We start from the raw sequence: 15948 nt of genomic DNA, 5'->3' as shown, positions 1-15948 counted from the left end.
ACAGCGACAAATAAGCACAGTGAACAGGTTATCATGCCCATCAGTGTTTCCTCTAAGAAACCAGAATCTGTTGAATGAGACAGACATGTTAAGAAGGATGAAATCTTTGGGAGGTAAAAAAGTGTTTCAAACTACTGCCTCCATCCATTGGGAATTGCATGGGTGAGGGAAGGGCTAGAAGATGAGGGAGGGGGCATAATATACTCCTACAACTTCAAGAAAGCAGTCTAAGTCTAAATATTCATGTCACTCATGGCTACTGAGATGGAGGTGTCCCATAGAAGTTGGTGGCATAGCTCTGCAGTCAGAAGGTCCTTGAACAACTGGGTTGAACATCAGCCATAGGGTAGAGAGCCATTGAATAGGGCTTTGCAGGGAAGGACAGCGGGGCTATGGGCATCCTGGGAGTTGGGGGCAGGGTAGGAGGCCAAAGAACTTCTTAACAGCAAAATAAGTTTAAAAAATATCTCCCAGGAACAAGTGCCTGCCAATTTGAAAATAAAATTACGGTTGATGCTGTGAAAAAGAAGGAGGCAGAGGAAGAGGAAGAGGAGGAGATATGGACTAAATGTTTGTGGAGATTGTCCAGCACTGGAGTGTACCCTGAGGTATCAGAGAGTAACTCTATTACTAAGCATACAATGCCTCTTATGTTCTTTTAAATTTTATTTATCATCATCATCATCATCATCATCGTTATTATTTTGTGTTCATCTGGTGTGTGTGTATCAATGCACACAATTGCCAAGGTGTGTAAGTAGAGGTCAGAGAACATCTTTCAGTTGTCAGTTCTCTTCCAACGTTTCATGGGTTCTGGATATGGAGCTCAGGTACACGGCTGTTCAGTACATGGTGAACATGATGAGCCATCTTGTTGTCTTCTCCTTCAGTCTTTATTACATTGATCAATGCAAGTCATGGATCTAAGGCTGACATGGACTAGGGACCTGTTTGTCTCATAAAGGAGGAAGATAAGACATTAAAAAAAAGGAAAAAAAGCAAAAGTTTGCTCTTATCTACCCTCGCATAGAACCACTACCGACCTGTTATGTACCTCATCTTGCCTGTTCATCAGTTGACTGCCAGCAGCATTGTTTGTCTCTGCGTTACCTGTTCTAAATCACACGGGTCTATGTGTGCTTGGACACTTTCTTCACTTTCTAACCTACTTCAGAAGCAAGGGCAGAGGTCCTCTGTGCTCAGATCCCAAAGGATGCTTGCAAGTCTACCATTTCTCCTCTAGTTGAGCATTTCTAGTCAGTCTCAACAGTTCCTAACCACTCCATCTTGTTATCTACATCTTAGTTTATGCTAAGTGTATTATAGCTTAGTCTTGAGCTGAGAATCTGGCATGTTCTTGACAGACATTACCTTTCCTTTAATCCTTACAACTGCTTTAGGCAGCAGTACTGTTAATTTTCTCCACTCATTGATGGAAAAATTAATACTAGAAATAATGTATTCCTTAAGGCCTTGGCAATAGTTTATGGAAGAAAGCCAATCAGGTTTGTTTGTTTCCAGAGGTCTGTGTTCTGGAAATTTGTGTCCTATATTGCTTTTCTTGTTGCTTTTTCTGTACTCAGGATAAGTGGCTTTTAAGAGATACAGTTGACATTAGTAAGTGATGTTGCGAGTTGTTGCCAAACTTTCTGCTTTAATATGGTTGAAGAGCAACTAGTGTAACCACTCTTTCTTTGTAATAATTTAGATAACGTTTTATATTAAATATTCCATATCGAAATTTTCTTACAAGAGTTTTTCTAAACATCAGATTTGCTTGAGAATGACAAACAGTGCTTTCAAAGCAAATAACATCTCATGGTGACCTACAGGTAGTCAACATTTTTCACTCTTTTATGCTAGAATTAGAAAAAAAATATAGAGATTAGCTTAATATTGGATATTTTCAGTTACTTATAACTGTAATTTGATTTGACTGGTTTACTTTTTCAAGAAAAGATAGCTAGGAAAATGTTGATGGATAAATTGCTAAATAGATCATGGAGGGAGGAAGCCTTAGTTTTGTTTCAGTTCTCTATTTCAAGTGGATACAAAGACATTCTTTACACGGAGAATAGTCATTCAGTGAACATTATAAGAACAAACCGATCATTATTATTAAATGCTTTCTGATTTCCCTCAGACTTATATTACCAGTTAAATGCATTAGGGAATATGATAGTTAAAAACATAATTTTGGTCTCCATGACACAGAGCAACAACAGGATGTCCAAGAGGACTCCCAGTGAGGTTCCAGTATTGATGGTGCAGCGGAAGCCAGACCAATAACTCACTGCAATGACTATTTGCAAGAGAAGAAGTGTGGACAAAAGGGTGTACTGTGGGACACACTGACACACAACAGCTTCATCACATACTTTTTATTTGTTGTTTGATTATTTTTTTAATTTTAATTTTTTAAAAATTTCTTTTGTGGTAGAGGGCGAAAGGGTGCAGGGTAGATAGGACAAAACAGGGAGATGAGTAGGATTGGGGTACATGATGTGAAATTTACAAAGAATCAATAAAAACACTTAAAGAAACATATTTTCGTGTCTGTATTTAGTTTATCTGTGGGTACGAAACTGCTTCTAAATAGTCTATAGAGTGCTACTAAATTTACAACATTTTGAAAAATGAGTGCTCTGTTGACAACAGCTTGCTAGTGTATTAGGCAGTCTTAATGTCTAATGATCTGCTATAACTCAAGTATTTTCAAGCCTGCCTATCTAACATTAAATCAATTAAACTTTGGGTGTCACTGTGCTGTGATAGATTGTATGTTACTGCCATCAATAAATCATACACCTTGTATGGGTCTTACACTTCTATATGAATGATGTCTCAGTGGTTGTCTTCCATATGTAACATGAAGTTTGAAGTAGCCAAGTGTTTCTCATGTCCGGCCAAATCATAAGGCCATGGTTTGAATTTATTTTTTAATTAAATTTGTTGTTACAAGTCATCATGCATAGTACTTATTCTGGCAATTAAACATTTTAACAGCAAAATAATTTTAATTCCTCAGCTACATTTAAGTTGAGTATAATTAGTCTCTCAGATTGAAGATATAAGGGTAAAATTCTGTTTTGTTTTATTTGAGACAGGGTCTTGCAACGTAGTTCCTGATGATCCTCTTACCTCGGCTTCCTGAGTGCTGGGGTAAAATTCTTTAGAAATAACAAGAGCTAAGCTGGTTATGGACACATGTAGATAATCTAATACTAGAAATTTTTAAACTAACTTGAGCTACAAAATGAGACCATGTCTCAAAAAAAAATGGACAAAAGAGGCATAGGTAATACAAGAGAATCTTCTACTTAGTTTTCATTAGCTTCAATGTTGGTGAAAAAAGTAGAGTGCTTATTTGGTAATGGAAGCAAAGACAGTGTGACCCAGTCATATGTAGAACCCAAGGAACATCTTCCTGAGAGGGGTTGATTGTGATGGTTTGTTATCATTGTTATTGTTGTTGCTTTTCTGCAGTGTCCAGGAATCAACCGAATTTACAGAAGGAATGGATGGACTGGAAGGTTGAATTTCTCTGCAGGTACACACAACGCACACAGCCTTTCAAAGATGCAGCACAAACAAGAACGTGGTAGATCATGTTTATGAAACACCTTCACTGCTGTTGAGTAATGCATCACAGCAGAGTATATGCTCTGGTCCAACCCCCTCATCTTCTGCTATCCCATGACCTAACCCTCCAGGTACTCTCATCTTCAGGAGATGTAACTGCTCCCACAGCTTGCTTAATGTTTTGGTTGTGGATGTATTTGCTATTAAAATCTAGCATGAGTTCTACACAGTAAATCCTAGCATCACCTTTATGCTGACTTCTTCCCATAGCAACATCGGTCTCAATTATTTAATTCAATCAAGGAAACACCATTTCTTGGAGCAGATTGATTTAAGCCTAGACACATGTCCTAATTTAGTCCCATCCAAGTGGAGACGAGAACTTCTGTTTGCTAGAGAAGTTCATGCTTTCTCCCACAAAGTTTGAGTCTGCAAACAGACCACTGTGAAAGCTAACTTTGGGGGAGACAGTCTGAGATTAAAGGCCACCTGTGGAGGTGGGCAGGGTTGGAGTAAAGAGGCCTGGAAACGCTGAAACTTGGATTGATTCGTACCTTACTGATGCAAGACCTTGACAGTTAGACGAGAGAGACAACACTCTCTCTTATGAGAGATCTTGATGAGACATCCGCTCTCCCTTCTGGAGAATCCACTCTGCAGGCTATTGTCTGCTTCTTGCATAAAAAAAAGCATCTCAGCAGATTCATGGTTCTACCTGTAACTATGTGCAGTTAATTGATAAAAAAAAAACTACAACTAAGGTCCAATATAGTACTTTATCATAAAAAGTTCACTTTTAAAAAAAAATTAAGAAGTCTTTGAGCCTTTAGGTTGGGATTTACAGATATGAATTTCACATCCACATCTCCAGCTTCAACTTTATGTCTAGTAAGATGTATCTTCTTAGTATAATTGTTTCTGTTAGCGCTGTACTTCTCTCGTCAACCATAGTTACCCTGATGGAGGCAACTTTCCCCTTCCCGTTCTCATACCTTACGTTTACCTTATTCACCCTAAACCCCATTGTTGCTCTGAGAACTCAATTAATTTAAGTTTATCCTTTAGATCAAGAGGGCCTTCAATGTCACTTTCTTAAAACCCCAAATACTTATTAAACTGATACAAGTGAGTAATCTAATATTAGACTATGTGCTTTCTCGGTTACCACATTAATTTTTAATAATGATTAATATCTTTGTGGTTTAAAGATTACCCTTGGGCATGATTCATCAGGAGAAAAGACTAAGCAGCATGGAGACGGCTTTTAAAGAGACACACAAATCGCCTTATAAAAGCCAATGTGATGAAGCTGGGCTATAAAAATACAGAATGGAAGCATAGACCTACCATTTTGAAGGGAATTTGAACTGCAGTGCTTGGAGGTTGTGTAATGAATAGACTATCTGTAAACTGGGCAGGGGAGGCAAGAGAACACTCTTATAAGTGAAGGCTCAGTCTACAGACGAGAGTACAACTGTGAAGTGAAGCAGTAACCTGCGACTTTGGAAAACAGAACAAACTTTTTAAAATTTACTTACATCCCAAATACAGCCTCCTTCCCAGTACCCCCTCACAGAGTCTGTCCATTTTTCCCCTCCCCTTTGTCTTTAAGATGGTGGGACCCCAACTTCCCATATCCCCTCCCCTCCATATCCTCCCATCCTGGTGCATCAAGCCTCTGCAGGATTAGCCACATCCCCTCCCACTGCAGCAGGACAAGCCAGCCCTCTGCCACATATGTGTGGAGTAGGGGGGTGGTATTTGGAGGACAACGCTGGGGACACCTCCATCTAGCCTGTGTGTGCTCTTCGGCTGGAGGCTCGGTTTCTGAGAGCTCCCAGAGGTCCAGGATAGTTGACACTGCTGGTCTTCCTGTGGGGTTCCTACACCCTTACGGCTTTCAATCCTTCCCCCAACTCTTCCATAAGATTCCCCGGGCTCTGTCCCATGTTTGGCTGTGGGTCTCTCTACCTGTTTCAGTCAGAGGCAAAACACATGATGTTCTTGTTTTTAATAGCTGAATAGTATTCCATTGTGTAAATGAACTACATTTTCTGTACCCATTCTTCAGTTGAGGAACATCTGGGTTGTTTCCAATTTCTGGGTATTACGAATAAAGCCGCTATAAATATACAGGTACATGTGTCCATGTGGTATAGTGGAATGACTTTTGGTTTTATGCCCAGGAATAGTATACTCCAAGTCTTGGGGGGAGAACTATTCACAGTTTTCTGAGAAACCACCAGATTGATTTCCAGAGTGATTGCACAAGTTCACAATTCCAACAACAATGGAAGGGTGTTCCTCTTTCTCCACATCCTCATCAACATGTGTTGTCATTTGAGTTTTTTCTTTTTTTTTTTATTCATCATTCCATTCGTTTACATATCAATGATATCCCACTTCCCAGTTACCCCTCCACCAACCCCCTATCCCACATTTACCCTCCTCCCTCCCCTTTGCCTGTATAAAGGTGCTCTCCCATCCATCTACACTCTCCCTACCTCACCACTCCAGCATCCTCCTACTCTGGGGCATCAAACCTCCCCAGGACCAAGGGCCTCCCCCCCCATTACTTTCAGGCAAGGCCATCCTCTGCTACATATGTATCTGGATCCCTCAAGGTACACTCCTTTGTTGGTGGTCTAGTCTCTGGGAGAACTTGGTGGTCAGGCCAGCCTATGTTGTTCTTCCAATGGGGTTGCAATCGCCCTCTGCTCCTCCAGTTCTTCTGCCAGCCCCCCTACCAGGTTCCCTCAGCTCAGTCTGATGGTTGGCTCCAAGCATCCGCATCTGCATTGTCCAGTTGCTGGCTGGACCTCCCAAGGAACTACCACACCAGGCTCCTGTGAGCAAGCACCTCTTGACCACAGTAACAGTGTTGTGTTTGGTGTTTGCAGACATGACGTATCTCCAGATGGAGCAGTCCCCAGTTGGCTCTTCCTTCTGTCTCTGTTCCATTTTTTTTTTGTCCCTGTTCTTCCCTTGGACAGAAATATTTCTTGGTTAAAAATTTTGCTATGGCTGGGTGGCCCCATCCATCGACTGGGGGCTGTGCCTATCTACTGGAGGTGGTCTCTACAGGTTCTATTTCCCCTTTCTCTGACCAGGAAAAATGGACAATCTACTCTAGCAATTCAGATGGTTACTCATAAATTCTGTATGTAACCATGTCACAGAGAGACAGAAAAAAAGGCATGTAAGCAGTGCACATAAACCATCAGTTCATGGGTCAGATCAAATGCAAGCCTTGAGAGGCAGAGAGACAAATCAATCCAGAGCAGTGGTTCTTATCCTTCCTAATGCTGAGACCCTTTGATACAGTTCCTCATGTTGCCATGCTCCCAGTCATAACATTATTTTATTTAGACTTCATAATTGTAAGTTTGCTACTGTTAGGAATTATATACTGTAAATATCTGATATGAAGGGTATCTGATATGCGACCCCCAAAGGAGTCATGACCTACAGGTTGAGAACCATTGGTCTAGAGTGGTATGTCAGGTCAAGTTTTGCCCTTGACCTTCTTTACTCTTGGCTTTTTCTTTGTACAGTTACACTGTATTTCATTCAGACACTCGAGTGGGGCCGTTTTATCTTTACATTTTTTTACAATGATTTTTAAAAACTGTTTAGTTTTATGCCTTGGAAAGGCTGCACCCTTGAGAACACCTGCTCTTGCTGTTAACTGATTATTATTAAGCAAGAGCAAATGCCATGAAGTCAGTTACAAGAAAGTGTAAATACAAAAGTTTATGGTAGGGTGTGTAAAGCAAAAAAAAAAAAAGAAATTAATCACTCAGGTGAAATGATGGTAGATCCAAAGGTCGCTGTTTTATTCCCTCAAATACTGTATTAGATTCCTTGATCACAAGCTGTGCTCATGTTTTAAGATCCTTAGCTTTTCGGGATCAATTTACACCATATTTTGTGGAATTAATTACATATTGCCTAAAATGTGTTTGCTAATATGATGAACTTTTCTGCATGAAAGATCTCGATTTTTATCCATTTTTGAAGTGATGTTTGTGTATCATGAGAAATATGAATATAATTTATTTAATATGTGGGTATCTAGCATTCTCAGTACCATTTGTTGAAGAGGCTGTCTTTTCTACAATGCACCTTTTGTTTGCTTGCTTTGTGTGAGGGTAAATATGCATCAGTGAATGCCCACACAAGGCTAGATGTTGGTGTGGAAGATCTTTATCAATCACTTCCTTCCCCTTAGTTTTCTGAGACATAGTTTCTCATTAAACTTAGAGCTCACTAATTGGCTGCACTGGCTGGCTAGAAATCCTTAGCAGTCCCCCTACCTCCACTTTACCAGCTTTCGGATTACATTTGCCTGCCACTATCCCTGGCTTTTTACATGAGTGTTTGGTATTTAAATCCATGTCTTCATGTTTGCATGGGAATTGCTTTATAAAGTAAGCCCAGCATCCAAAGTATCTTTGTTGAAAAATCACTTAGGTGTAGAACAATGTTTCTGAGTCCTTTGGTTTCTTACCAGTGAAAGCAATTTTAGTTACTATGGTCTGTAGATAATTTGAGGTCCATCAGAATTGCGTTCTGTTAGGCTACTTGGTGACATTGGCCTTCTGTGTGGATTTGAGGATTGTTTCTATAGTTTAGTGGAGAATGCAATCAAAATTTTATTGTGGATTGTATTGGATTTGTAGGTGACTTTGGATAATATAAGAATCTGCATCCACCCTACATTGTCTGTGTGAGGACCATATGTCCTGATCTTGCCTCCTACTTCTCCCTAGGTGGGGAACCCAGATGTCCATTGGTAACCTTATCCTCTCTCAATACCTGCCTGAGGGCCATGTGTCCCACACCTACCAGCTTCTCCCATCTCACTCTAGACTCTTCACAGTCTTGCTTCCAGCTTGAGGACTGTTCTGTGCTTGCCTGCCTCTCCTTTTGCCATTCATTATTCTCCAAGATTCCCACTTCAGCTCACCTACCCCCCCCATTGGCTCCCAAAAATCACATGTCCCATCTGCCTGCCCTTCAGAGAGAATTTCAGACTCCTGTCATTATGATGTCCACTCCTATTGCTTGTGGGTGGGTCTTGCCTACTTCACCCAGACTCTTGAGTATTGACAGTGAGAATCTTCTTACTCAACTGAAAGTCTGCTCCTGAAATCAACAAATTCACCCAGTTCTAGCTGAACTGGGACCACTTCTGATGCCCTCTTCAAGTACCTACAGATCTAATACAATTTACTTTGAGTGGCCAAATAGTGAAACTGAAATCCTATTCATCTGGTCTAAAGTCTGATCAGTTGGAATAACAAAAGACAGAGATCCAAACACCTACTCAACACAAGAGAGATCAGGTATCTACATCAAGAAATCCTACTCATTTCTAATTCCATATACCTACTTTACATTTCAAAAATAAATGAATGATCAAGATAATATTTCTTCTCCAAAAATTAATATTCTCATCCTAATGTTCCCTAAGAGATATTCAAGACTATGATTTCAAAGTAGCAACAATAAGTATGTTTAAGTAGCTCTAAGGGAATATGAATAAATGCTTTCAAGTCACATATATGTGCAGAATGAAGACCAAAGAGTACTAAAAATTGGATGAAATAATGAAAACAATTTAAGATTGAAAAACAGAATTTTGTGAAGAGCTAGAATCTCTGAAGAAAATCCAACCAGAATTAAAACTCAAAAGGAAAAATTCAGGAAGCCAAATATAAAGGTCAGAGGAAAGACTCCCTGAGTTGCATCAAATGCAAGGGAGAACATCAAGTCTTTAAGACAAAGTAGAGGAATATGACTATGCAGTCAGAAAAAAGGTGAAATCTTAAAAACCCATGAACAGGACAACAGAAATCTGGAATACTATAAGAATACCAAACTACAAATTATAGGTATATAAGTAAAAGAAGAAACTCTGGTCAAAACCACAGAAAATATTTTCAACAAAATTATAGATTTTACATAATCTAAGAAAAGAGATCAAGGGTCAAAATGCATATATAACAGCAAATAGACAGGACCCTAAGAGAAACTCCTGTCTACAATCAAGCTTTAAATGCATGAACAAAGATATTAAAACCAAGAACAAAGAACAAAGAAAGGATATTGAAAACTGATAGAGAGGAAAAAATGTCACATATAAATGCAGGCCAATCAGGGTAATATCCAATTTTTCTTCATTAAAGTTTATTTTAAATTTATATGTATGTGTATTTGCATGTCTGTATGTGCATCACATACATGCAGTGCTTGAAGAAACCAGAAGATGGAATTCCCTGAAACTGTTTGATGGTTGTCAGCCATTATGTGAGTACTGTGGACTGAATTCCCATCCTCTGCAAAAGCAGCAAGAGTTCTTCACTTCTGAGCCACTGCTTTGGCTACAACGATGATTTTTCAATGGAGACTTTCAAAACCAGAAGGGTTTGGACTGATATCCTACAAGTTATAAAAGACCAAAATGTCAGTCTTGGCTACAATACCAAGCAAAACTGTGAGTCATCACCATAAGAGAAACATTCTATGATAATAGTAGATTAAGAATTGTATATACAATTAGCCTACTCTACAGAAGCTGGGACCTTTTGTAAAAAGATGTCAAAAAATATCACAAAGTAACAAACGGGAGGAAATAATATCTATTGCTCATTCATGGTTTTCATGGTTTCAATTGCCCCAATAAAAAGACATAGAGTAACATATTAGATTAGAAAGTATCAATCTTCTTGTTGTCTCCAGGAGATGTATCTCACCATTAATGATAGACACCACCTTATGGTAAAACAATGGCAAAAGATATCTCAAGTAACTGGAACAAACAAACAAACAAACAAATGAGTTGCAGTGATTCTAATGTCTGACAAATAGACTTCAAACCAAAACCAGTAAGAAGAAATGAGGAAGGACACTTCATATTTGCTAAAGGAAGAACAATCTATCAACAAGATGTCTCAATGTAAACATATATACACCAAACACAGGGACACCCAATTTCCTAGAAGTAATACTAATCAATCTAAAGTCACATATTAATCAGAGCACCATGATAGTAGCTGACTTATGTATCACATCCTTATCAATAAATAACTCTTCTAGAAAAAACTAAGCAGAAAAATTCCCTATATGAGAGATAACTAATAACTAAGTTCAGTGAATCTAAACAGATATGTATAGAACGTTTTAGCCAAACAATAAAAAATACATTTTCTTCTCAGCATCCCGTTGAACCTTCTTCAAAATCACCACATATTAGGACAGAAGATAGACACCAAGTAAGTCTCGACAGAAAGAAGAAATTTGAAATAACATTCTCAACTCTGTTTGAGCAAATGAGAATAATCCTGAATATCAACATCAATAGAACTACAGAAAGAAGACAAATGTGTGCAGACTAGATAACACATTACGAATGAAAACTGTGTCAAGAAAGGAACCAAGAAGTAAGTTAAGGAATTCTTAGTGTCGAATTGAAATGAAAACAACACATCAGACTTCACAGGGCACAATAAAGACAGTCTTCAAAGAAAAGTTCATAACACAAAGGGACTACATCCAACTGAGAGCTCTCAAATTAAAGACTTAGTGATTCACTTGACAGCCTTGGAAAAATTAGAACAAACACTCTCAAACCTTAAACTTGAAGAAACCATCAAAAACAGGGTGTAAACTAGGAAAGTAAAAACAAAGAACAAACAAACTCAATACAAAGAAGCAATACAATGAAGAGATGGTTCTTTGCAAAGAATAACAAGAATGACAGTTAGATAAATTAGTCAAAACAAACAAACAAAAAAGAGGATCCAAATTAACTAAATTAGAGAAGAAAACAGAGACTTTACAAAAGACACTGAGGAAATTCAGACCACCAAACTAGAAAATCTAAAAGAAATGGGTAAATTTCTAGACATCTGTGACCAAAAAAAAAAAAAAAATTAAATTGAGATGAAGTAAATGATTTAACATAGACTCACAATAGCCAATGTAATAGAAGCTTCAATTTCCTATCTCCAAAATTAATAATAATAATAAAAAGCCCAATGTTGGAAAATTCAGCTAGGAATTCTACTAGGTCTTCAAATAAGAGTTAACAGCAATACTCCTCAAATTATTCCACAGAGCAGAGAAAAGAAACACTTCCAAATTAGTTTTTAAAAATCTAGCATTACTCTGACACCAAGGTCATATAAAGACTCAACAACTATACAAAAGAAAATTACAGGACAGTATTTCTGGAAAACATTAATAAATATCCTCAATAAAATACCTGCAAACTGAATTTAAGTACACATCTACTTCATACTTACTTATACAAAGAATAAGTAGAAACTCTTCTTTCCATAGAAAAATATTAGTCTAGTATGAAGTAATATTCCTATAATATAAATCTTAGTTTAATATAGAATTAATTCTAGAAAAATGAATGAAGATTATTAAGTGATTATGTATATATTTTTCATTTTTCTCTTTTATTGAGAATGGATTATTTTTACACACACACACACACACACACACACACACACACACACACCAAAATTATGGTTTCCCTTCCTCTACTCGTTCCAGTTCTACCCCACCTCCCTTTTTATCCAGATCCACTCAGTTTCTATCTCTCATTAGAAAAGGAAGATCTTCTTAGGGATAGTAATGAAACAAAAAACATATAGTAAGAAAACAAAAATTATCATATTGGAGTTGGACAAGACAAGCAAACAGAAGGATAAGAGACCAAGAAAAGGCATAAGAATCAGAGGGCCACTCATTTCCACACTCAGGAATCCCATAAAAACATTAAACTGGAAGTCATAATATCTCATTCTCTCAAACAAATTGAATACATATTAGCACAACCATTACCATTTACACAATGCTATTATTTTGAATTAATAAATACATAAATAAAGGTGAATTTAACTCATTTTTAAAAAGCACATCAAAAAGATTATCATGCTCACTTCAGATGCAGGAATGGCTCAACATATGTAAATCAACAAATGTAATTCACCACATAAGTAGAATCTAGGACAGAAACGAGGTGATCATCTTACTAGATGTGGAACAGGCTTTTGAGAAAATTCAACATTTTTTCATGACAAAAATCCTGGGGATTCTAGGGATGCAGGAGACATATCTATACATTTTACACATTACTAACAACATGCTAAATGGAAAAAAAAAACCAAGCAAACAAACAGAAACCTCTAATCATTTCCTAAAGGTTAAGGAAAAGACAAAGTCTCACTTTTCTGCAACACTGTGTTTGATTTTCCATTTAAATCAATAGGAAAAGTGAAGGGCTAAATTGAGATACAAATAGGAAAGAAAGAACTTAAAGTATCTTTATTGGCAGATAATAGGATGTTATATATTAGTGACTGCACCAGAAATTTTTACAACTGACAAACTTATGTAGTAAAGTAGCAAGATATAAAATTAACACACAGAAAATAGTAGCTATTGCCTAAAGAAGTGGCAATCAAACAGAGAAAGAAGTCATGGAAACAATACCTAATTGAAAATAGCCTCAAAAATATATTGAAATAAATAATGGTGATTTGAATAAGATGGCTCCTATAGGCCTATTTAAGTATTCCTATTTAAGTACTTAATCACCAGAAAGTGAAACTCTTTGATAGTGGTAGAAGGATTGGATGGTGTGGTCTTGAAGGAAGTGTGTCACTAACCTTGAAGTTTCAAAAGCCCATACTAGTACCAGGTCAGACTCTCTCTTTTTTTTCTACCCCCATCCCATCCCTCTTCCTCCTTTTTGCTTTTATACCAGTTTAATTACATGTCACTATTAAGGTCAGTCCTAGTTTGAGGAACTAGCAATACAATAGATGCAAATAGTCAAGGAGCAAGCAAGACAATAAACAAAATTCTGTGAACACTTCCATGATTACTGTTTCTAAGGGCTTATCAGGATGACCAAAATATCTGAGCCAACTTCCCTGTCCTATCCCAAAGTCATTTTTATGTCTGAAGCCTACTTCCTTGTTCTAGCCTAAAATTTAGATTCCTGTCTGAAATTATTTCTTTTTTCTAGACTAATGTCAGATTCCTGCCTGAGGCCTACTTCCTTATCCTTGGCCCATGTTAGATTCTTGTCAAGCAGCCCCAAAAGATCTCCCACTTCACCCCCATTGTATTTCATAAACAAGACTCAGCCTGTCTTGTGTCGTTCTGACAATATTGCCTTCCTTACCTGTCATGGAATATGCATTATCAAAAGCAATGCATTTCTGTCTTAGGTTGGTAAGGCTCTGTACAGAATCTTACCAGTCCTTGGCTTGCCAGCCTGCTAATTTAATAACTCTGTCTGGGGGTCCATTTTCATGTTAAAATCATGTACTTTGGCTGCCAACATGTTAATGTTGTTAAAGACAAGCTTTAACATGATGGGCAGGAATAAAAGTATTTCCAGGACAAAAAGGGCTAGCATGATCAAGCTATATATGTCATTTTTGAAGCTTGACCAAAATAGAATTACTGACGTCAGCAGGCCAGTCTCTCTCAGCTTGTGAATCAGAATGTTGCTCAGTTACTTCTGCACATCATGTTTACCTGCATGCTCTCTGGTATGATGATAATGGACTAAACCTCTGAAACTGCAAGCAAACTCTCAGTTAAATGCTTTCTTTAATAAGAGTTGCCTTGGTCGTGGTGCCTCTCCACACCAATGGAACAGTTGTGGGAAGATGTCATGGAAGTGAAAGACTTGTACAAAGAAAACTTTAAGGTACTGAAGAAAGAAATGTAATAAATTATTAGAAGATGGAAAGACCTCCCTTTCTTATGGGGTATTAGAAGTATTAGTTTGAGCATGGCCATCCTACCAAAAGTAATCCACAGATTCAATGCAACTGCCACCAAAACTCCAATGTAATTCTTCATATAAATTGAAGAACTAATCTTACATCTTATAGGGAAATACAAAGGACCCAAGACAGGCAAAATAATTTTGAACAACAGCAATAAAATGCTGTCCTACAGAGCTATAGTAATGGGAATGGTACTGATGTGGTACTGGGATGGAAAGAGGCTTGTTGATAAATGGAATAGGATTGAAGCACACATATGCACAGTCATACAACCACCTTAGTTTTGACAGAGGCCAATTATATACAATAGAGAAAAGACAGCACTTTCAACAAATGGTATTGGTCAAACCAAATAGCTCTATATAAAGAGTAAAATAGATTCTTACATTTTACCTTTCACAAAACTCAGCTTCAAAGAAATTAAGGACTTCAACATAGGACCCAATACTCTGAATCTGATAAAGCAGAACATAGAGAACATGCTTAAACTTTTCACATAGGAAATAAGTTTCTGAACAGTTTCTGTTCAGCAAAGGACACCACTATTCAAGTGAAGATGCAGCTTGCCTAATAGGAAGTTTTTTACAAGCCATACATCTGACAGAGGGTTAGTATCTAGAAAGCACAAAGAGCACAAACATTTAAACAAGAAAACAAAATGATACATTTGAAAATGCAACATAGAATTAAGCAGAGAGTGCTCAAAGATGAAATAGGAATGGCTGAGAAAAATGTTCAATATACTTAATAATGATGGAAATGTAAATTAAAATTATGTTGAGATTTCATCATACCCAAGTAAGAATGTATAAGACCTGAAAAACTGGTGATTACACATGTTGTGTGAGTGTGGGGAAAGGGAAGCCATTATTCACAGCCGGTAGAAGTGCAAACTGGTATAGCTACTGTGGACATCATTGTGGAGATTTTTTTTAAGTGCAAGAAATAGATCTACCCCTGGTAAACTGTAACACTTGGAGAACACATCCAAGAAATACTATATCCTATTGTACAAATAATTGATCATCCTTGTTCACTGATGCTCTATTAACAATAGCCAGGAAATGGCAACAATCAAGATATCCATTAATTAATGAGTGGATAATGAAAATATGGTACATCTTTGCAGTGAAATATTATTAATCTGCTGAGGAAAAATATAGCTATGAAATTCACAGGTAAATTTGTAGGGCTGGAAACAATTATTCTTTGTGACATAAGCCAGATCTAGACAAATACAGCATGTTTTCTCTCATTTGTGATCATTAGCTTTCAGTGTACAGATTTATATATTTTACTTGAAACACTGCTAGATGTCATAGATGTCAGTAAAATTGGTAAGATACCATGCCATGGAAGGCATCTTTCAAGGAGGACAGATAGAATGTAGTGGTATAAGGGATTAAAAAGTATCTCTCAATTTTCATCAGAGAAGTTTCTTTATGCAGTAGATGATTAACATAGTTTGAAGAGGGGTCCGAAACAATATAGTAGCACATGTGAACTCACAGCAGTTGTAACAACATGCACACGACCTACACAA

The sequence above is a fragment of the Grammomys surdaster genome, unplaced genomic scaffold, assembly GCF_004785775.1.
Source record: "Grammomys surdaster isolate TR1022 unplaced genomic scaffold, NIH_TR_1.0 332574, whole genome shotgun sequence".
Taxonomy (NCBI): domain Eukaryota; kingdom Metazoa; phylum Chordata; class Mammalia; order Rodentia; family Muridae; genus Grammomys; species Grammomys surdaster.
This window is presented reverse-complemented; position numbering follows the sequence as displayed.